The sequence below is a fragment of the Typopeltis vanoorti genome, chromosome 11 (assembly GCF_054136105.1).
Source record: "Typopeltis vanoorti isolate ZY-2024b chromosome 11, IOZ_Tvanoo_1.0, whole genome shotgun sequence".
Lineage (NCBI taxonomy): Eukaryota > Metazoa > Arthropoda > Arachnida > Uropygi > Thelyphonidae > Typopeltis > Typopeltis vanoorti.
Genome location: NC_143559.1, coordinates 84,015,336 through 84,039,483, shown reverse-complemented (window position 1 = coordinate 84,039,483; position 24,148 = coordinate 84,015,336). Strand labels below are relative to the sequence as shown.

At 37.0% G+C, this 24,148-nt stretch overlaps 1 protein-coding gene across 2 annotated transcripts in view; it reads right to left on the bottom strand.

The window, feature by feature from the left end:
- The window catches only part of mahj (LisH and WD40 domain-containing protein mahjong), a 490,280-nt gene that overhangs the window by 429,452 nt on the left and 36,680 nt on the right, over window positions 1–24,148 (bottom strand). For both annotated transcript variants that reach the window (XM_090400879.1, XM_090400880.1), the window contains exon 2: window positions 23,638–24,021. The gene's annotated coding sequence lies outside the window, so the exon portion shown is untranslated. The remainder of the gene's footprint in view (window positions 1–23,637; window positions 24,022–24,148) is intronic.

The following is a 24,148-nucleotide window of genomic DNA, read 5'->3' as shown; positions in this document are numbered from 1 at the left end:
AGTTGTGATCTGAGTTACCAGGATTAACTCAGATCACAACCACAGTATACTTGGAAGAAGAGCGTGTTAGGAAGTGATCAAATTACTACACATAAAGTCACACTACAGTGCCATTGATGGGCAAGTATTTAAGGAAAAAATTTAGCCTGTCATATTTCTTAAAGAGTGGAAGGTTATACTCAGTGGGAAAAAAAGGAGATTGTTCCAAAGAACAGAGGTGGATCAAATGAAGGATGCTGATGAAAAGTTAGTTCAGTGTGTTTGGAGATGGAGCGTATGGATGTTGGCCAGTGAATGCTCTAGTTCTTATATGCTTAGAAGAAAGTGGAGGAATGGTAACAGCTAATTCAAATGAGTGATGCCCATGAAAATACCTATAGAAAAGGCATAGCACTGAAACAGAGCACCTATGATAAAGTAACTGAAGGGAGTCTGTGAGGGAAGGTTCATCTATTAAGTGGATTACCTGCTTCTGAATACCATCAAGAATTCTTATGGAAGTCTTGGGTGCTCCATTCCCAAATGTGGGAACAAAGTTGGTCAGATCTGAGACCTATAAAGTGCTAGGAGTTGAGAGGAAGAAAAATAATGTTTAGAACAGAAAAGAACACCAAGCTTTTTAGAGGCTAAGGAGGTTATGTAAGTTATGTTCATGCCAGGATAAAGTGAATGTGCCAATCAACCCAAGAAGAAAGCATCTTGAAAAGAGACTGGAACATTATCAAAAGTGAGAGGGAATGATGTAGGATTTTTCTTGCAGTTATTATTAAGGCAAGCTTGAGGTTTTTTTGGCACTGAAATTTACTAAGTTGTCTTCACTCCATTTGATGATGTTGAGGAGGTCAGCGTCAAGTCACTCATTAAGGAAGATTTTGTGGCATCTAAAATTAAAGTCTGCAGGGTTTATTGAATGAGGAAGAGGAATGAAGAGCTGTCATTAGCCAAGCTGTGAATAGGATTTGGAGTTAGAGAAAATTGATGTAAAGCAGGGAGAGCATGGGTGAGAGCACAGAACCCTGGGGCACTCCAGCATTGATGGGGAAATCTGATGAGAGGAAGCTGTCCCATGACACACAATAAATGACCAGTGAAGAAGCTAAAAATCCAATCACAGAATGTAGGATTGAGGCCATAAGATGGCAGCTCATTTAGGAAGCCTCAGTGCCTGACACGATCAAATGCTTTTGAAATATCAAGAGCAATATAATGAGTTTCTCGCCTGGAAACTCATTATTGGAGAAATCTTTCCCGAGTTTCTCATGGAAAGATTTCTCCAAATCTTTCCATGGCCTGTTTCCAAAGGTGGGTGAGATTAGCTAGGAGGTCGGCTGTAGAATGAGAATGGCAAAATCCATATTGGCGATTGCTAATTTACTGTTGAGTCTCCAGGTAATGAAGCTGAATCATTTGGAGCTTGTTGATAACCTTCTCCATCACTTTTGAAAATACTGCAGTGAGAGCAATGGGTCAATAGTTAGATGGCTGACTTGTCTCCCTTTTGGGTACAGGCTGGATATAGATTTGCTTCCATAGTATTGGACAGATGCCAGTAGAATATGATAGTTTATATAGTTAATACAGGATGGACATCAATTCTAGAACACATCTTGAGATTAACTGGAGGAATACAAAATTCTATTCACCGGCCGCCACTGGTTACTACCCAGACCGGTATCAATCTTTATCGAGGTCTCATCAGTGGGAGCCAGACACGAGAGAGAGATACCAAGGTTGAAGTAATGCATGATGAGACCTCAATAAAGATCGAAACCAGTCTGGTAGTGACCCTTCCTATTATGCATTGCATTATACACATCTGAAAGGGGATATGAAGTCCTTTTGGCAAAAATTCAGAGAAAGATGCGCTGGGCAGTTTGTGGTAGTATGGGAGATGATTTGCTTTGGTTATTCAGGCAGAAGTTGGAGGGGGAGAAAATGATCCCAAGAGATTTGCCTTTTTCTTGGGTGAAGTTACCATGGTGATATCAGGATGCAAGAGAAGTGACAACAAGGAAGGGAAAAAAATTACACCTAACAGCCTTAACAAGAGACCAGAAGACTTGACTGCCAGTTGGGTAGGATGCAAGTTTATTACATTTCATTCTTATGAAGTCTGCTCTGGAATTGTTGCTAACTTTTGTTTACACATTTCAGGCAGTTATGTAAGGTTATGTAAGCTGAATGAGAAGCTAGAATTTTTAATTTAAGCCATTAGATATAAGTTGCATTTTTATCATGGACTGCAGAGACTTTTTTTTTTCTTCTGAGAGTGAGAACTTGGATACAAGTTAGGGATTGGCAGTGGGGTGAGGAATGAGGACTATCATTCCAGTGAGAATCATCTTGGTTATTAGTTCGGCCCCAGGTGTTTGGATCGAGAAATCAAAAGCAGTCATCTGACCATGGAAAAGCAGCATAAAACTTCCATGAGTATGCCAACTTCCAGTCGGCACAATTATAGTGCCATAGGGTACGAGGCTGAGATTGGCTGGGAGGAGGACAAATAGAGGAGACTTGAATAAGATTTAGAAAGTTTTTTACCTTTGGTATACATTAAAGATACCAAGAAATCTTATACTTGGGTTTAATCCTTTTCCCAAGGAAGCAAAACAAAGTTTTGTACGTGAAATATATTCACGTCTGAGCTACCTGTATATAGAGGCTAATGACTTCATATCACTTACCTTAGTATGCATCCCATAATGCAAAGCACACCCCGTTTCGGACATGTATAATGCAATGCATAATGGAAAGGGTCACTACCACTGGTAGCCGGTGAAATTTTAAGTGGGGGTGCTGCCTATACAAAATAAAAAAAAATTATTTTTTTTCCCTAATCAGTAACCAATTTATTAATAAATAAATCTACAGATTTATTTATTAAAAATAATTTTTTTTTTTTATTTTGTATAGGCAGCACCCCCACTTAAAATTTCACCGGCCGCCACTGGTTACTACCCAGACTGGTATCAATCTTTATCGAGGTCTCATCAGTGGGAGCCAGACACGAGAGAGAGAGATACCAAGGTTGAAGTAATGCATGATGAGACCTCAATAAAGTTCGAAATGCACAAAACTTTGTTTTGCTTCCTTGAGAAAAGGATTAAAACCAAGTATAAAATTTCTTGGTATCTTTAAACTTGAATAAGATTGTGGCCAAAATTGCCAAGGTGAGAGCAGACATCCACAGTATATTTGGAGGGAGGGCTAGTTAAGAAAAAGTGATATGATGAGGATTATCTTGTATTCTGGTTGGTAGTTGGTAGATTGACTATTTGTGTTAGGTCATGACTGATGGCAAATGATTCAGCTTCCCTTCCAGCTTTATCTGTGAAGTTGGAGTAGGGGAGCCAGTTTGTGTCCCCAAGGAGGACTATCTTACAATCTGGATAATTAGTTTGTAAGAAATCAATTTTTAGTGATAGGTAATCAAAATATGCATGATTGTCAGCATTAGAAGAGCAGTAGAGACAGCAATAAAAGCTGTAAAGTGATGTAAGGAAATCTTGAGCCAGAGCAGATTGAAAAGTGGGAAATCCAAGTTGGATAGCCTTTAACAATGAATATCAGATTTCACAAAGATTCTTCTGAGGACCAATAAACTATTATATAAACAAAAATATAACTATGAAGAGATCAAATAAATCAAATCAAAAGATATGTTCCATTCTTTTTGCAGAATACTTCATGCAGGATGTAGTTAAGACAGTTGAGGTGGACTGTGGTCATGGAGGATGCCAACTCAGGTTCTGTTAGGAAAAAAAAGATAACAAGTTTTGATGTCTATAAGTGGTGGTGGTGTATGTCACTAATGTTTGTATTAATGCCTCAAATGTTGGTTGGTGAAATGGGTATGGAAGTGTGTTTTTTTTTTTTTTTTTTTATTAGAAAAAGTTTTGATCTTATTTGGGGTGTTGAAAGTTTATTTTTCACTTGGTTAGAGTATAATAAATTTAGTTTAATCCTTTATCCAAGTGTGAGCAAACAAAGTTTACACCTGAAAGTATCTTCAGGACTGGGTTAAGGTGGTACAACACCAGGGCAACTCGTTTCAAAGGTGGAGCAAGCTACCAACACTCCTATCTCAGTATCTCCTATAATGCAAAACACATCTCCTTGCAGATATGTCTAATATTATGCATTAAGGGAAGGGCCACTACCCAGACTAGTTTCAACCTTTATTGAGGTCTCTTCAGTGGGAGCCAGGCCCAAGTGGAGATATCAGGCAGAAGCATTAGCAGGTCATCTCTACCTATAGGAATTGCCAAATTGGTGTGCCACCCTTTTTTAATAATTTACTCTGGATTTAGAGAAAGATGTTGAAAGTTTATTTTTCACTTGGTTAGAGTATAATAAATTTAGTTTAATCCTTTATCCAAGTGTGAGCAAACAAAGTTTACGCCTGAAAGTATCTTCAGGACTGGGTTAAGGTGGTACAACACCAGGGCAACTCATTGCAAAGGTGAAGAAAGCCCTCATCACTCCTATCTCAGTATCTCCCATAATGCAAAGCACATCTCCTTGCAGATATGTGTAATGCTATGCATTAAGGCAAGGGCCACTACTCATACCAGTTTCGACCTTTATTGAGGTCTCGTCAGTGGGAGCCAGGTCCAGTAATGGAGACACCAAGGCAGAAGCATTAGCAGGTCATCTCTACCTATAGAGATGACCTGCTAATCTCCTTGCGGATATGTCTGATGTTATGCATTAAGGGAAGGGCCACTACCCAGAGTAGTTTCGACCTTTATTGAGGTCTCTTCAGTGGGAGCCAGGCCCAAGTGGAGATATCAGGCAGAAGCATTAGCAGGTCATCTCTACCTATAGGAATTGCCAATTGGTGTGCCACCCTTTTTTAATAATTTACTCTGGATTTAGAGAAAGATGTTGAAGGTTTATTTTTCACTTGGTTAGAGTATAATAAATTTAGTTTAATCCTTTATCCAAGTGCATAACATTAGACATATCTGCAAGGAGATGTGTTTTGCATTATAGGAGATACTGAGATAGGAGTGTTGGTAGCTTGCTCCACCTTTGCAACGAGTTGCCCTGGTGTTGTACCACCTTAACCCAGTCCTGAAGATACTTTCAGGTGCAAACTTTGTTTGCTCACACTTGGATAAAGGATTAAACTAAATTTATTATACTCTAACCAAGTGAAAAATAAACCTTCAACATCTTTCTCTAAATCCAGAGTAAATTATTAAAAAAGGGTGGCACACCAATTGGCAATTCCTATAGGTAGAGATGACCTGCTAATGCTTCTGCCTGATATCTTCACTTGGGCCTGGCTCCCACTGAAGAGACCTCAATAAAGGTTGAAACTAGTCTGGGTAGTGGCCCTTCCCTTAATGCATAATATTAGACATATCTGCAAGGAGATGTGTTTTGCATTATAGGAGATACTGAGATAGGAGTGTTGGTAGCTTGCTCCACCTTTGAAACGAGTTGCCCTGGTGTTGTACCACCTTAACCCAGTCCTGAAGATACTTTCAGGCGTAAACTTTGTTTGCTCACACTTGGATAAAGGATTAAACTAAATTTATTATATTATTTGGGGTGGAATGTGGCATATGTTTTATTATTTATTACAATTTTTTTGTTATATTTTTCATACTTTTAAATTTTTTTGTTACTTTAATGGGAGTTTTTTTGTGTGTCTGCAATTCACTAGTATTTTTATGACTGACTGCACTATTAGGGTATTTTGACCGTAGAACATCAAGCTTTAATGAGAAATAGTTCAAGAGGTCAGAGTGATTAACAGTTTGGAGAGTGATAGAGATAGCATATGAAAAGGGCAGGTTGATCTGATAAAGAAATTTTAAGCCAAAGCAGATTAGACAGAAAGGATTTGAGGTTTCGCAATCTCTAGCATGGTATGGCAGTTCTGATGGATGCACAAGGTTGCCCTTGTTGCAGAAAGAGCAGTTAAGGTAGACAAGTAGTTATTGAGGTTGCTAAGTTGGAGATAAGAATAGCAGTTCTGGTTTAGATGACTGTAGGTAGTGTTTATAGTGCATATTGTTTATATTGCTTTAGGCCACATATGTTGGTGAAATGAACGAAGAAACTTTTTTTTTTGGTAAGAATTAATGTTGGTGGATTTTTTTGTTACTTTTTTGTTGTTTTTTTTATGTTTTTTGTTGGATTTTTTTTGTTTGTTTTTATGATTTTTTGACTATTTTTGTGGGAGAATTTTTGTGTGCAAAGAAAGGGGATAGACTCAAACATTCTGCTCATATACAGAGAAAATCTGGTCTCTTGTCCATATGTGGTCTCAACAGTTTTCCCCTGAAGTCATTGTACTTGGTCTCCCTCTAGATACAAACTAGCAAAATAAGTGACTGCAAGATTTGATGCTAGATAATCAGAAAGTCTCCAAATTCATTATTAACTAGTTCAATCCTATATATAAAGAGAAGCTACATTACAATCCACACAGTATACTAAAGTATCACTAATATGGAATAAGACAGAAATTAGTGAAAACACTAAACTAGCTTATAAAAGACAATTCAAGTTCAAACCAATTAATTTATGTATCTCAGATGTGATCAGAAATAAAACAATGGACCAAAATCCAAGGCTAGAACCCAGATATCATAGAGAAAATTAAAGTGAACAGGTGCCATCGGTTGCCGAATCATATTTTAAAAAAAAAAAAAAAAAAAGGGAAGATATTAGGAAAGCCCATGACATTGTTGACATGCAGAAATATGTGAATTGGATCAAATCTCAGGCGATATGATCACATAAACAGAATGGAAGAGGAAAGGTTAGTAGAATGGATGTTTGATGTCAAGATGGTAGGGGAAAAAATCATGAAGAAGGCTGATACAGTTAACAGTGCCTTAGAAGACTAAAATATTACATCTGATAATAATGGAGTCTTGATAATGACAGACTAAATTTTCAGGAATTTCATGATGATTTTAAAATTAATAGCAATTCCAAACACTTCATCATTTTAAGCTTTGAATCATATAATTCTTCTGAGGATCAATAAACTAACCTTATATAACAAAAATATAACTATTAAGAGATCAAGTAAATAAAATCAATCAAACTTTGTAATCTATAAAACTACAATCTATCCTTATAGAGAGCAGGCCACCAACCAATTACCATTTTGGAAACATGCCTGTTGATTTGCCTGCCACTTCATCAAGAAACCTAGACAACTAAACCTTTGCACAGAGTAGCCCAGATGTGGTTGTATCGAAGACACACAAAGAAGGATAATAACTTCTTATTTCTACTTTATTAACATCCTAGCTACCTTGACACCTTATACTTCTTACACTTGACTTCTTTTTAAAGGACTTGCAATAAGTCCTTTAAACTTCAATGTTCTATCCATCACCTTGTCTCAAAAACTCCTAGTTCCATCTATGTAATGCCCAGATTGTAATCTTTTCATCTCCAAATGCATAATTTTACACTCTCCTTCATTGAAATAGCAGGACCATTATCCTTTGCCCAAACTGCAAGTCTATTTAATTCATCCTGCAGGATTCCTACATCCATATATATCTCTATATTCTGCTCCTTTGGGACTCTCTCAATGCTGAGAATTCAATTAAATTGATTGGTTGGAAGTAATGCTACATTTCTCATACTTTCTCGTAACACATGGGATGATGTCCAATCCATCACTCCTGACTTATTAACAATGAAATTTCTTCTTATCCTACATACTTCCAGTTTATCTGTGTCTATTCTCACACTGGCCACTATGACATCAGCAGCTGCTTGATGTTGGCTAATTCTGATGTTGCTTTCCTTACCATACCAATCATCCTTGTTGCTTATGCATTGTACTATTCACAGTTTGCTAATCAAATTTCTCTTTATCTGTTCATACTTTTTTTCCAGCTCTTGACTAATGATGCTACTTATCCATCTAACTTCCATTTGAGTTAGATTGACTGCTTATCTAGGGTCATATTCATGACCCTAGATAAGCAGTCTGATGCTGTTCATCTCAAATACTTCTCCATGTGCCCGCATTATTTACATCCTTTTCCTGTAGTTTCTTATGACATGGTATTGCAATATCGTAGTTACATATACCACTTGTTTAGTGAAAACTCCACTTGCACACAACCTTTCAGGTCAAGACTGTATAATCATTATCCCTACTCAAAAGCAAAGTGACTTGGCTGTGGACAAATCTTCTGATGCTATCACCATATCCCACATTCCAAACCTTGCATGCTGCTTTAGTTAATTATATCTGGAGCTTCATAAATTCTATTTGGTTTCCCACAAGCATCCTTTTTTCCTTCAATATGTGTTCCCATAGTTGAAGTCCCTATAATAATTATTCATCCTGTGCTCAATGAACTTTGCTGATACATCTCTCTCTCTCTCTCTCTCTCTTTTCATCTCTTAGACTACTGCAGTGTGTTGCTTCCTTTGACTCTAGTTTCATGAATTTTTAATCTTATTGAGTGCAAATCATCTACTATCATTCAGTAACAATACTCTCTCCAATCCTGTGCATTCTTCCTTGACAATATCCCTTATGATTATATTCCTGCAACAATACCCTTCTCTGTCTATTGACTTTCACAAAAGACACAAATTCAAAATTCAAATTGAATTCAAAAGACACAAACAACAGTGTAATGGGCAATATTTCTGGGTGCACAAATTGTAACTAAAAGTCAGCTTCTGCTCTCGCTCAAAATCATAAACAATATGAGAGCTTAGCAAAAAATACTGCCAAAAAGAAAGCATGAATTTGACTATAAATCTCACTTTCTTTTTCTAGAAGATTCTAGAGAAAGTAAGATTTATGGTAAATTCATCTGACCAGTCAGATGAATACTCTTCCTAGTTATTTTTCATGCTACATTTCTATAGTACATATCAGCACTTTTCAACATACTGTCATTCACTGTTACGGATTTCTCCATGTGCCCAAGCAAACAAACAATTAATTTATATATCATTTTCTAAGAAATAGGGAGAAAGTAACTGAGATTTACTGAATGGCAATAATTCTTTTTTTTTAAACACTTGAAGATTGTACTGCTGCATTTCAAAAGCATACAGAGAGAGAGAGAGAAAAAGAGGGAAAAAAAAAAGCACAAGAAGTTGGTTCAGTACATTTGAAGCTGGACAGCAAAATGGTTGTTGACCAGCAGACAGCATCAAATATTTTAGCAAGGTTTATAATGCACCACACCAAAATGTAAAAACAATGTTCCAAGGGAAGGGTGAATTTCAGATTTATACAGTATTAGGAGTTGTACAGTTAAGAATTAATGTCTTGGACAGAAAAACACATCTACACCTCAAAATCAAAAAATTAGAATTATCAAAGAAAATGTGTTGAATGATTTGCAGTTCTAATTTATTGCATAGAAAATAATTATTACCAAATATAAATTAGCGTCATCTAAATCTATATACTTTGTAGATTATATAACCAAGTAAACACATAAAAATGTAATATAAATTATAAGAAAACTGTTATTTGAAAATATTCACAAAATTAGAATAATTTTTAACATGGTTCAAAATATTAGAATATTCCAAATTTTTCTGATTGGTTTTGAAGAGAGCATAGAAATAGCATATATTTCATTAGCTGCAGGACTGACTCATGCATACGGATTCATTTGCACGTGGATTTCAGTTAATCATTTGCTAAACATGGGTTGAACGAGTGACATATTGGAAGCTAAAAAATTTCGTATGGTGTCTCTGCACAAAGAAGACCAAACTCAACAGTTCATAGCTAAGGAATTGAAATGTTCTCAAGCAAGCATGAGTAGATTATTCAGACAGTATTCTAATAACCAGAGTTTTCAAAATAATCGCTACAATAGCAGTCGAAAGGTGATAACTACATTAAGAGATGAGAGGAGATTGAAGAATATCATGAAGAAAAAACGCTTCTGAAGTGTAAGGTATCATCCAGGTGGTGACATTGCAGAAACGAATGTACCAGTAGATTATACGGGAACTGTGGTGAATGAAGTGGAGGTGAGTAGTCTATTGCATAACCTCAATTTCAATACATCTGTGGGAATGGATGGTATACCAGCTCATGTTGTATGAGAAGCAGCTAAAGAATTGTCAGTACCCTTGACCATTTTGTTTAATTTGAGTCTCGGGTCTGGGTTAGTCCCAAGGGGGTGGAAAGAGGGGAAAATAGTTCCACTGCATAAAGGTGGTTCCAAGACTGCTGTTGTAAATTACCGACCGATTAGCATATCAGGAATCATTGTCAAGGTCTTAGAAAAATTAGTCAAGAAAAGAATACAGGATTGGATAGATGAAAATGGGATATTGTATGGGGGACAACATGGTTTTGTGAAGGGTAGATCATGCCTCAGTAACTTGCTCACGTTTTATAACACAGTGACGGCTGAACTGGATAGGGGTAATGGGTTTACAGTAATACTACTGGACCTTGCCAAGGGTTTTGATAGGATACCACATAGAACCCTAATCAGTAAACTGGAGCAGATGGGGATAGATATAGGGTTGGTGAGATGGACAGGAGGGTGGTTGAAGGAGAGATACCAGAGAGTGGTTTATTCAGGAGTGGAGTCTAAAAGACGGCTTGTGACTAGTGGAGTGCCACAGGGCTCTGTTCTTGGACCACTGCTTTTCAATTTGTTCATCAATGATATAGGAAAGGATTTGAGAGGAAGTGTTCACTTGTTTGCTGATGATGCAAAGTTGGGTAGAGCAATTACGAGTGCACAGGATGTCAAAATTTTACAGGATGATTTGGATAGTTTGGAGGACTGGGCTAGGAAAAATGGATGTCAATTTAATGTGCCAAGGTGTAAGGTTATGCACTTTGGGGTGTAAAGAATAGCAGCAGTATATCACATTGGTGGAACCGTACTCCAGGAGATTGATGAGGCCAGGGATTTGGGAGTGTTGGTGGATAGGGAATTGAAGTTTATGGGGCACATTGCAAAAGTGACTAAAACAGTTCACTAAATCACTTGGCTTCTGAAAAATACTTTAACATGCAGAGACAAACAAGTTGTTGTTCCTCTGTATCGAGCCTTGATAAGACCCCATCTGGACTACTGTGCCCAGTTATGGGCACCAGGGTTTCTTCGTGATGGGGAGGAAGTGGAGAGGATCCAGAGACGAGTGACCAAGATGATAGCAGGTCTGTGGAATGAACCTTATGAGAATAGATTGAAGATTTGTGGGTTGCAGAAATTGGTCGATAGGCGAAGGAGGGGTGATATGATTGAGACATTCAAATTACTGAAGGGTTTCTATAAGATTGATCCAGAAGATATTTTTGAAAATATGACTGGTGGTGGGAGGACTAGGGGCCATGAATGGAAGCTGGGCAAAAGCATGATTGACAAGGGTGTTAGAGCTAGGTTTTTTACTTGGAGAGTAGTGAATGAGTGGAATAAGCTTCCAGAGTCTGTTGTGGGTGCTACAACCGTGAATGAGTTCAAGGCAAGGTATGATAGATACTGTGTGAATGTCGAATAGTTGTTCTTGACATGATGTTAGGGCCTCCCTCGATGAGTCTGTCGACTCCTTGGAGTTGCCCGGAACAATAATAATAATAAAATAATAATATTTTCACAGGAGATATAAAATAAAGAGCTAGATGTGAATGTGTCTAAATGTACGATGTTGAGACGACTTCACAAATTGGGTTTGAAATCACATGTGCCTAAGACAACGCCACTTATGACATCCAAGCAAAAAGCGGCTACAGTGCGATGGTGTAAGCAAAGACTTTTGTGGGATCAAGAGGACTGGAAAAAGGTGCTTTTTAGTGATGCATAAAACTTTAAAAAATTTTTAAAGATGAAGAAAACTTCGATGAAATTTGCAACCTCTGTCATGGCATGGGCTTATATGACCGCAGAGGGTCCAGGTGGGCTGTGTGTTGTGTATCAAAGAGTCAATTCTAAAGTGTACCAAGAAATTCTTGAACACTTTATGTTGCCAGCATTGGAAAATTTATGTGATGGTGATTTCCTTTATCTGCAAGATTCAGCTTCTTGTCATCACACTTCCAAGACCACTACTAGATGACTCAAAGAAAGGCAAATCAATGTAATCTGTTGACCAACAAATGCACCAGATTTAAACCACATCGAGAATTTGTGGGGAATTATGAAGAAACGTCTTCAAGAAGTTGCCCCAAGTGACAAAAATGAATTTGTTTCTAGTCTGCAGACCATATGAGCATGTTTTGATAAAAAGACTCTACCACTAGTAAATAACATTCCCAACCATTTACGAACAGTATGAAAGCTAAGGGGGAATGCAACAAAGTACTAATCATGTTTATCCTTTTGACTGCAATTTTTGCATTTAATTATGCATTATTCTAATATTTTGAACCAAGCTAAAAATTATTCTAATTTTGTGAATGTTTTCAAATAACAGTTTTCTTATAATTTATATTACATTTTTATGTGTTTACATGGTTATATAATCTACAAAGTAGGAAGATTTAGATTATGCTAATTCATATTTGATAATAATTATTTTCTATGCAATCGATTAGAATCATAAATCATTCAACACATCTTTGATTATTCTAATTGTTTTGATTCGAAGGTGTAGTTTATTAGTGACAGAGAAGACAGTGGATTTGACTGCTTACCAGTTAAGGATTTCTTTAGCAGACTTAGCTTAGTTCACTAAAGAAGAGAGGAAATTGGATCTTGCATGGAAATTTCAGTATTATCTAAGCTAAGGGGAGGGTGAAGTGTAATCTTTCTTGTGTGAAATAAGATGGGACAGTGTTTTGGCAGCTTTGCAGTTCAACAGGTGTCACCTCCTCATTGGAGATGGCAAAGTAATCAATTTATGGAATATCTTTTAAGTGTAGGATATTTGAACATTAAAAGATTTATTACCACATGAAAAGGAGAAATGTACTGTCATCAGTAAAACTATAAAGCCAAATAACCACAGTCTTGTCTGTGGTTATGAGGAGCAGTGGAAACATGCATGGGTGGACTAATAACAATAATACAAGAGAAAAATTTGTGGAAAATCATATTTTATTATAAATCGCCTATGTTTCACAGGGATTTTCAGTCTAGAGTTGGAACAGTAATTAACAGAAAATTCTAAAAAGCGCAGTCACAGGAGCTAAAGTAAAATAATATATATATATATCAACATTTTCATAACTTTCATAAAGTTTGGGGAATGGAGCAAAATTTCACAGGTTCCTTTATAAAATAAAAAGAAAAGAAAAAATAATAAAAATAAAAATAAATAAAAATTCCATTAATTATAATGAAGAGCCAAAGGCTTCAATTCGGCGACATGAATATATTTAAGTTAAGGGATATTATATCCCATATTGTTTCTTAGCCGAATAAGAAACTCAAAGAGTTTCATACCAAATATAGAAACTATATAAAGTTCGGCGATTCCAAGTGTGAGCAAATACCTGGATGGTGTAGCAACTGACCCTTGAAGGTAGTGCAAGCTGAGGCAACTCATGTAAAAGGTGGAGCAAGCTCTGATCACTATTCTTGATATTTACCCATAATGTGAACTTAACTCCTAGGAGCTGATTATTGTTCAACATTATGAGAGAAGGTCACTACCCAGACTGGTTTCGACCTTTTTTGAGGTCTCATCAGTGAGTAGGTAGACCATATTAATACCAAGTTTGTAGCGAACAGAACTTACATCCCTTTAATGAGAATTGCCAAGAGGTGTCCTATTAAAGTATTAATTATAATGAAGAGCCAAAAGTTTCAATTCGGCAACATGAACATATTTAAGTTAAGGGATATTATATCCCATATTGTTTCTTCTTAGCCGAATAAGAAACTCAAAGAGTTTCATGCCGAACATAGAAACTATATAAAGTTCGGCGATTCCAAGCGTGAGCAAATACCTGGATAGTGCAGCAACTGACCCTTGAAGGTAGTGCAAGCTGAGGCAACTCATGTAAAAGGTTAATACTTTAATAGGACACCTCTTGGCAATTCTCATTAAAGGGATGTAAGTTCTGTTCGCTACAAGCTTGGTATTAACATGGTCTACCTGCTCACTGATGAGACTTCAAAAAAGGTCAAAACCGGTCTGAGTAATGACCTTCTCTCATAATGTTGAACAATAATCAGCTCCTAGGAGTTAAGTTCACATTATGGGTAAATATCAAGAATAGTGATCAGAGCTTGCTCCACCTTTTACATGAGTTGTCTCAGCTTGCACTACCTTCAAGGGTCAGTTGCTGCACTATCCAGGTATTTGCTCACGCTTGGAATCACCGAACTTTATATAGTATCTATATTCGGCATGAAACTCTTTGAGTTTCTTATTCGGCTAAGAAACAATATGGGATATAATATCCCTTAACTTAAAAATTCTATATTTTTTTTCTTAAAAAAATAAAGTAATTTGTTGAACTAACTAATATTTTGATAGTTTTCTACCCAGCATCTTTGGAGCACAAATTATAATTGCAACTTATAACAGGCAGTAAACTAAACCACTAGAAACAAAAAAAACACTGCAAACTATAACTGAACCAGAATTAATGTCTTAACATGGCACCCTCCACAGGGAAGGTAACCATAAATTCCAAGAAATCAGCCTATCTGATCTCAGAATGACTATCTCCTAGATCTTTAACAGATTAATGCAACCATACTTGTTGAGGTTGTGTCTACATGTGTACGTTTGTGGGGGGGGGGAGGCTTTATGGCAGATGCTGATCATAAAAATACCCTCTCAGACCTAGAGCAACTTCTATGTAATACCAATGTCTTATTCCATTTAATCCCATGTGAAGAAGCATCCAGAGTAGATCTGCTACTCCCAACTTGCCATACAGACAATCACTGATGTAATTTTTGTGTTCTTCAAAGCGGATGTTAACTGATCTATCATTCTGTCCAAAGTGGCTAAACCGTAGGCACAAGGACCTTCATATACTCCAGAATGTACAAGAAGATGAAGTTGATTTTTAGGAGAACAGATGAAAAAAAAGTTAGCTGAATGAGTGATTTGAAAGTGGCATGGTACAAGTACAAAAAACTTTAGCTATCATTTCTAATGTACCCTTAATATATAGGATGGGGAATACTTTTGCTGTGATCCTGTGTACTGTTTGCAGGAGGGATTGTGTGAGTGGGGGGGGGAATAGTATTTTATCCAGGTTGTTGCCATTGGCTAAAACGGTATGAAGGACCCTGAACTCAGTTTCAAGAGCTGTGTTATTTGAACAAATAGCCATTGCTTGGTGATTCAACAGTTTTGAGGATACTATACCATTGAAATGGGTGGTGATACCATCAACCAGACACCCTAGAAGGAATTTTCATCTAATACTGTCAAACCTTTTTTTTTACTTTGTTATTCACGCTAGATATTTCACCTTTCAAAACAAATTTCACCAACATGAAAGAACAGCTGGGGGAATCCTCTTTCTCCGATTATTGTCAACTATTTTATGGAACACTTTGAAACATCTCCACTCTTTATCTTCTTCAGATAAACTTCTACAGAAAGTATTGCAACATATTAGATCAACTGTCTCATGAAATGATTTCAGTGAAGTCTTAATCAATAATGCATTCAGCAGGTGCAGAATTCCTGTCTCTTCTTCTCAAGAGGATATCACTCATATGCCTCTCCTTCATGTGAAAGGAATTTTTAAATGTATTGCAAATATATTAAAACCTCGGAACATTTTTGTGGCATTTCATCCTGTAAATATATTACCTTTCTGTCGTCTCTCTCATTCTCTTACGGCCAGCCTGTTTGGCTGAGTGGTCGGCATACCTACTCTCCAACAGGCTGCAGGATTGAATCCCGCTATGGCAATGGATATTTGTGACTGTTTTTAGGTGGGAGATGAATTTCATTGCCCAGTGTGAGACCACCACCCCATTTATTGGAGACTCGAAGTGGCTTGAAAGCATTTCATATTTGGTCTCAAGATCAGTGGTTCTGAACTTTTTTATGTGGTTCCCATCCATGAAAGGTTATCAGTAAACCTATAGTACATTTTGTACCGTGAGTGGGCTAAGGAATTCCCTCTCCCCCTTTTCATCAATTTTATATTTTTTTTGCAATTTTATTTTTACATAACCCTGAAACCTTGCTCTAGAAACAAAACATGGAATTTTTCAAACCATTTAAGACCTCCAAGAAAGGAGGGGGGAAGGGCATTGGTCTCATACTAGGAAATGAAATTCATCTCCTACCTAAAAATAGTGAGGACTATGTGAGGAACATAAAACAGTTTATGTTTTACATAGTGAGAACTATCTCATCTCTTCTTTTTTATAACCTCTTTTACCTTGCGGTGTAGAGGGTTTATGATCATCAGACCTCAAACTGTTCACAGGATAAGGTGGTCAGTCCTACGCCCAGTGTATCCTATGTCCTGTAGTGTTGAGTTCTCAAGGCTGGTTTGCCTGCTTTGCAGGATGAAAAACCTCAGGATAAACTGGGGGAAAAACCCTACTGTCCACACCCAAGACCGACTAACTTGGCTATGGCTGAGGTAGATCCTTTAGCTCCTCATGTCACCGACGGAAATCGAACCTGGGACACTCCTTCCCCAGGCATATGGTTGCGAAATGCACAGCCACTAGGCTAACCACACGGACATAGTAAGAACTATGTCAAACATAAATTAAAAATACATTAGTGTGTATATATATATATATATATATATATATATATATATATAATTTTATCAATTATATGTATATAAAAAATATATAATTGATAAAAATAGGGGAAAAAAATCTTTAGCCAACCCATGGTACATAATGTACTATACATTTGTGAATAACCTTCCATGGGGGAGAGCAATAAAATTCTCCTATGGACAAGCTTCCTTCTCTTAGTTTTCTGTGTTTTTACCAGATTCCTTGTTTATGTAGCTTATTATATCTTTGACAATTTGCAAGATTGCTTTTATTCATCATGAAAAACATAATTCTTAGAGCAAGTAGCATGAGAGTGAACAGTCAGGGCTTCCTGAACATGCCATCTCCATCTCCACCAGGCACAGTTCTCTGGAATAAAAACAAGAATCTGTATACAGCTTCCAGTATTGAGACCACATTTTTAGATAAATAAATTAGTTTAATAAAATAAAGTTGTTACAGACTTGGTGGATTGGATGCTAGTGACGAAGAAATGCATCACCAAATAAAGATGAGCCCGAAAAGAGTGATCATAATGGGGAACTTTAATTATGCAGACATTGATAGCAGTAAAATCTCATGAGAAGAATGCAACTGAATTTACTGAGCTGTTGTGAGACAACTTTCTCAGGCAGCATGTGACAGAAGGAACTTAAAGTCTGCCTCCAGATGGTGACAGTGATCATGTAGTATTCACACTTGGGAGGTGGCTAAGTTTATGAATGTTCCATTCAGAAGAAGTCACATGCTTAACTGCAAAACAGGAAATTCTGACCAACTGAGGAGTATACTGGATTCTGCACCATGATATCAATTGTTGGATGGGAAGGATATTAACGATGCATGGCCAGTATTTAAAAATATTTAAACAATGCAATATCGAAATGTGTCCTTAGAGTTTGAAGAATAAATAGAGTAGAAGTGAAATGGATGCGTAATCTAATTAAGCAATAGATTTGTAAGAAAGGGATGATGGGAAGGAATATTGTGTGCATAAGGATGATGTCCATTATGAAATTATAAGCAGCAGGCCAGAAGAGTTACAACTGTTCTATGGAAAGCTATGAAAAGAAACTGGTTCTGCAAGCTAAAGACAACCACAAAGAATTTTATTATTATGCTGCCAGTAAAAGAAAGGATGAATACGAAAAAAAAATAACTAATGAATACAGATGGTGTGAAGGCAACAGATAAAAAAAAAAAAAAAAGGTTGTTCAACAAACAAGTGCCCATTTTGCTAAAAGCTCTGAACCTGGTGTATGCAAAATTGCACTCACTGATACCACTTCACTGAATGAAGGAACTCGGGTGTATAAGGAAGAAGAGGTATTAGAGCTGTTACACAAACTGAATAAAAATTCAGCAATAGCAACTGATGATATATCCACACAGATGCTAAAAGAGTGTTCAGCAGAACTGGCTATTCCTTTGACCAGGATATATAATTTGAGCCTCTGAACAGGGAAGATTCTACATGAATGGAAGGAAGGGATGGTAATCCCAGTGCACAAAGGTGGTGCAAAAACCAATGTAGCCAACTACGAACTAATCAGCATCTCAGGAGTGGTGGCAAAGATTTTGGAAAAGCTAGTTAGGGTTTGCATTCAGAAATGGGTTGACATAGAATCTCTACTTTGCGATGAACAGCAGATTTAATGAAGGAAGGTCATGTTTTAGCAACTTGCTCACATTCTATAATAATATTACCATTGAGCTAGACAAGGGGAATGGATATACCATGATACTTTTGGATTTTGCTAAGGATTCTGACAAAATACAGCATAGAAGAGTGGTGCATAAATTGGAGAAAATGTGATTGGATTATAAAATATTAGTGTGGATAAGAGAATGGCTGAATGACATATCAAAAAGTGATAATGGGGGATGTGAGTCTGCAAGATTTAGGGTAACCACTAATGTACCACAAGAATCAGTTCTTGGTCCACTGTTATTCAATCTGTACATTAATGGCATTGGAAAGGATTTGACAAGTGATCAGCAAATAGCTGTATGATGGAAAGATAAGGTAATCAGGAATGCAGCTAATATGCAGTACTTGCAGAATGATTTGAATAGGCTGGAATTGTGGGCATGGGAAAATGGATGTCAGTTCAATGCTAGTAAATGTAAAGTCTAATCACTTTGGAGTGATTAGATATCCAATGTCGTATTATACAGGGTGTTTCAAAAAGAATGACCAATTTCAAATAATTATATTTAATAATGAAAATGTGGTACAGTTACAAAATAAATTATCAAGTATGAAGTAAGGCCTAAAGTTTCACTCACCACAAATGCTCAATTTGCCCTTCACCTGCTGCACGGACAACATCAAGCCGATAGCTGAATTCATCCCAAACACATCTGAGAGTGTGATTCTGGTTCTGAGCTCATCCAAGTCAGCAGGTCATCACTAAAAATCAACCTTTGTAGGAAGGTGTCGTCCTCCATGTCCTCTAACAAATTAGCACAAAAATCTGTTCTTTTTTTTTTTTTTTTTGTCACCTACATGAAGCTTGCACCAGTTGCAATCTGTATGGCTTCATAAGCAAACGTCATCGTAACATACTCCAAACAGTCACATGAGGGATGGTAAGTTCTCGGCTAGCACAAGTAGACTTGCATGGACTTCACTGAAAAGCCTCTTGAATTCGTTGCACATCCTCCTCTGAGGTGCATGGTCGTCCAGGACTCTTTCCCTTACATAAACACCCTGTTTTTTGAAATTGTCGATACCAACAACGAATGTTTTTGTCCAGAGGTGGATCAATTCTGTAACACTGTCCTAAATGCACGCTGCACCGTAATCACGGACTCAGTCTTGCTAAAATCGAGAACACAAAACGCCTTCTGTTAACTAGATGCCATCTTCTCATTAACTAAGTGTAGCAGCTATTTGGGTGCTAGTAGTGGCATCTAGTGGTCGTCATATCAAACTCTGGGCCAAGGCCATTCACATGGTGCAAGTCACATTCATTTGTGGTTCGTGGTTGCAGAGATATACAAATTTCAAATCGGGACATTCTTTTTGAAACACCCTGTATTTAGTGAGATATATTAGTAGGAACTTTCCACCAACTGACAACATATTTATCATACCAAATCTCAAAATCCTTAACACTCCTTGGATTAACAACACATTATGGTAATGTGTTCTGTTCACTGACAATTCTCCATGTAAAAAATCTACTCCTCATATCCCCTTTTCACCACACTCGTACATAATTCCAGGGATGAACTCTGGTTTTTTCCCTTCTCACCTTCTACTCTTTTTATAATCCTATTGGATTAATCCGATAAAATCATCTCATTAACTTAAATGTCTCTATCATATATCATATCATAGCCAGTGTGGTTGGCCAAGTGGTTAGCATATCAGCTCTCCACCCAAAAGGCTGTGGGTTCAAATCCATGGGCATGGATGTTTGTGATTGTCTGTGAAAATACTAGTGGTGGTGGTGGGCAATAGATGGCATTGGTGTGGATGATGCAGTTCACTGTAGTTGGATTGAGTGGTGCGATGGAGAGTTGTAGAGTAGGTGTCCACCCTTGATGAGTCTTTGGACTCCTTGAAGTTGTCACATAATATCGCCTCTTTTCCTCCTATCCATGAAACAATGCAATCCATATTTTTTCAACCTCTCTCCGTAGCCAGCAGTAAAAAAAGTCCTGATATTGTCTTAGTCACTCGCCTCGACCCTCTGCAATGTCTCTACATCACACTCAAAACCAGGTGACCAGATTTGAGCACAACAGTGTGGTCTGACCGGTGCTTTATACAGTGGCACAACCACTTCCTTATCCCTACATGTTAGAGTACTTCTTATCATAGCAGGCTACAATGTGCAGCCTCACTAGCAATATACCCTCTAAACTTCAGTCTACTGTCAATCACCACTCCCAAATCTCTAATCCCATCCACTTCCTGCAGTAGAGCACCATCAATATAGCACACAGCCCTATATTTCTGCACTCCAAAATGCAACACCTTGCATTTATTAATATAAAAACTACAACCCCACTCCTTTGTCCAAGTAATTTATTCAAATCTTCCTGAAGGGAATTAACATCAGCAGTGCTACTTATAATTCTTTCCAACTTTACATCATCAGTAAACAAATGAAGATTCCCCAGTCAGCCACATGATATATTGCTTACAAATAAGTTAAACAGCAGAGGCCCAAGAACAGAACCCTGGGGCACACCACTGATTACCCTCCTTTTTTGAGATACTGCTCCATCATACACAACCTCCTGATATCATTCAGAGAGCCAATCTCTGATCTATCTAATCAATATACTATATATTCCCATCCTCTGCAACTTGTACACCAACTTATCATGTGGCAAACGCTTTTGCAAGGTCCAAGAATATCACTGTATATGATTCTCCCTTATCTAACACACTTGTTACCTTATCATAAAATGCAAGTAAACTGCTAAAACAGGAACTACACTTTACAAATCCATGCTGACCATCATAAAGAATGCTATGTTCATCAACCAAATCCTGTATTCTATTCCTAACAAATCTTTCCAACATCTGACCACAACTGCAGTTATACGGACTGGTTTTAAATTGGGGACTTCTGTCCTAGAACGATGCTTGTGGAGTGGTACTATTTTGTCTTCTTTCCACTCCTTAGGAACCTTATCCACTGCAAGACTTTCATTAAATAACCAAGTCAAGGTATAGCCAAATGTGGTGCATATTCCTTAAGAATATGTGGTAATATGTCATCCATTCCCACAGACTTATTAACATCTAATCCAACCAACATCTGATACACCTCTGATTCTTTCACTTCCAATTCTTCTAATACTTGCCTCCCTTCTATATATTGCACCGCATCATTTACACCAGTATGATATACGCTGATAAAGTGCTCGTTCAACAATTCCACTATATCCTTTGCAAATGTTATTCTGCTGCCATGACTATCCACAAGTGTCAACCTGCCATAATTATTCTTTCTCTTGCTTGCCATATAGCAGAAAAATTCTCTTGAGTTAACCTTGCCCTGACCAGCCAATCTTCTCTCATACTGCACCTTCACCTTTCTAGCCTGCACTTTGTACTTTTCATGGATCCGATCACCACCAACTGTCTTGTACCTCCTCCATAACATTTTCTTTTCAAGAACAGCTTGCTTGATTTTACTGTTCATCCATTTCACTCCTACTCTATTTACTCACTTAACCCTTGATATGCAGTTATACACTGCTTTTGTCAGATAATACCTTGTGAGTTTCCATGCACTGTCAACATCCTTTCTGCTCAGCTCATCTGCCCAACATACTGATGCTAAGTGACAACAGAGTTTCCTATAATCACCTGCTAGACGAAACTGATCAGGAGATGGATCTTGGAGTGTTTGTAGATAGGAAGTTGAAGTTAAGGGACCATGTAGAAAATACAACTCAAAAGATAATTGTAATGCTAAAACGAACTTTCTCATGTAAAGATAAGGATGCCATTTTGCCTCTTTACAAGGCCTTGATAAGATCTCACCTGGACTATTGCATGCAGGTCTGGTCTCATGGTTTCCATTGTGATTCTGATACAGTGGAGAGAGTGCAAAGATGAATGTTAAAAATGATATCAGGATTGTGGAACAGATTATGAAGACTGATTGAGAATTTGTAGACTGTAGACACTAGCAAACAGGAGAAAATGGGATGATATGACTGAGACTTACAAACTTCTGAAAGAGTCATACAGGATTTCAGTTAATGAAATTTTTCATTTTATGGAAGGTGGGGAAAGGATGAGAGGGTACCCTTGGAAGCTGAGAATGAATGCCGCCAAGAAGGGGGGGGGGGTCTAGATTTTTCTTTCATAGAGCTGTGCATGATTGGAATGGATTGCCATTGGATGTTTTGTGTGCAAGTAGTGAATGAATTCAAGAACAAGTAGGACAGCTGTTGCATATAGTATATTGCTTCCCTGAATGAGCCCCAACTCCCTTGAGGTCTCTTTATTAATAATAATAAACAAATATAACTCTACAAGTTTCGTAAGTCATCACTGTTAGGACTTACATTGTTAGGAGTATTAGCAAAAGTTGTATTATATTAGTTAAATTTGTCAAAAGTTATATTACATGTTATCAGAACTTAACATATAAGCGGAAGGTAAGTTTCCTGCACTTGTCCCATGCATAGTCTGATTTGGATTTGCTGGTGGTTTTTGTGTAACTGTCATGCTGCAGCATGAGCCAAGTGTGAAGCTCAAACTTTGGTTTTCAGTCACCATGATATGCTGGATTTTTTCTTGAAGCACTTTGGCATATTTGTTGGAAAATCAAGTCTGGAAAGCAGTGTGGAGTTTTAAACAAATAGGAGTTAAGGCCTTCATTCCAGTAAGAGTGTTTCAGTTTATTTGGGTGAGGTCAAAGAAATGTTAGATTAGTTTACAGAGGCTAAAACACAGAGGAATGATTTGATTTTTTTTCTCTCTCTCTCTCTCTCCCTGTAAGTGGCAGATAACATCAGTTAAGAGATATAGTCTTGTATGAAAGAAGTGATGTGCATATTTGGAGGTGACCCATCATTCAAAAAGTTACAAACAAACATCATCTAGATTTTAGTTGGTATGATCCCCGTGCAAGTAATACGCAACCAATTAATGATTAATATTAAAACATGCCTCTATGAAGACAGACTAATTTTAGGATGCACATCCTAAATACTAAAACGCCAGTAATTCTTAAATTCATTTATAGTCCTCATGCTCACAACACTCTTTAGTAATGCATTCCAATCACCTACCATTCTACATGCAAAAAAAAAATCTACTCCTCACATCCTATTTACCATTCTTTATACAGTTTCAGGAATGGCTTCTTGTTCTTGTTCTTTACAATGTTTATAATTTAAAAGCTCATCTAATCAGATAGCTTTTAAACTATTCTTATCAACAAACAAAGGACTAAATATGCTTATATAACTTAATTTTATATATATATATATATATATATATACTCACACATTTACTTTCAGACGATCCTTCTATCTATGGTCTTCATATTTATAAGACTGGCTGAGGTATACAGTAGTGACATATATGACAAAAATGACTACTTAGAGTGGAGTTATCACAACAATTAACAGAAGAAACAATATCCAAAAGAACCTCTTGATTTTTGAGTGAGTTTTGAATTTTTACATAGAATTTCTGCTAGGAATTTTTTCTAAGTAACAAAATCTTCACTGAATGGCCCCCAAACTTTTTTACTTCTCTGTGTTTTCATATGGTGCCAAGCTAATATGCATAAATTTAGTTATTCAAGTTCTTTATATGACTCTTATGAAGGTTTCCATGTATTAAAATTTCTTGATCCATTTAGATTGCCAAATTTTCTTTTAATACCTAAGGAGGAAAAAAAACAACATAAAAATGCTTAAAATTCTATTCTTATCAGGTATATAATATTTTATGCTATGTTAAATCATCTATTAACTCCTTGCATGTCTGCATAAATGCAACAGCACATAAA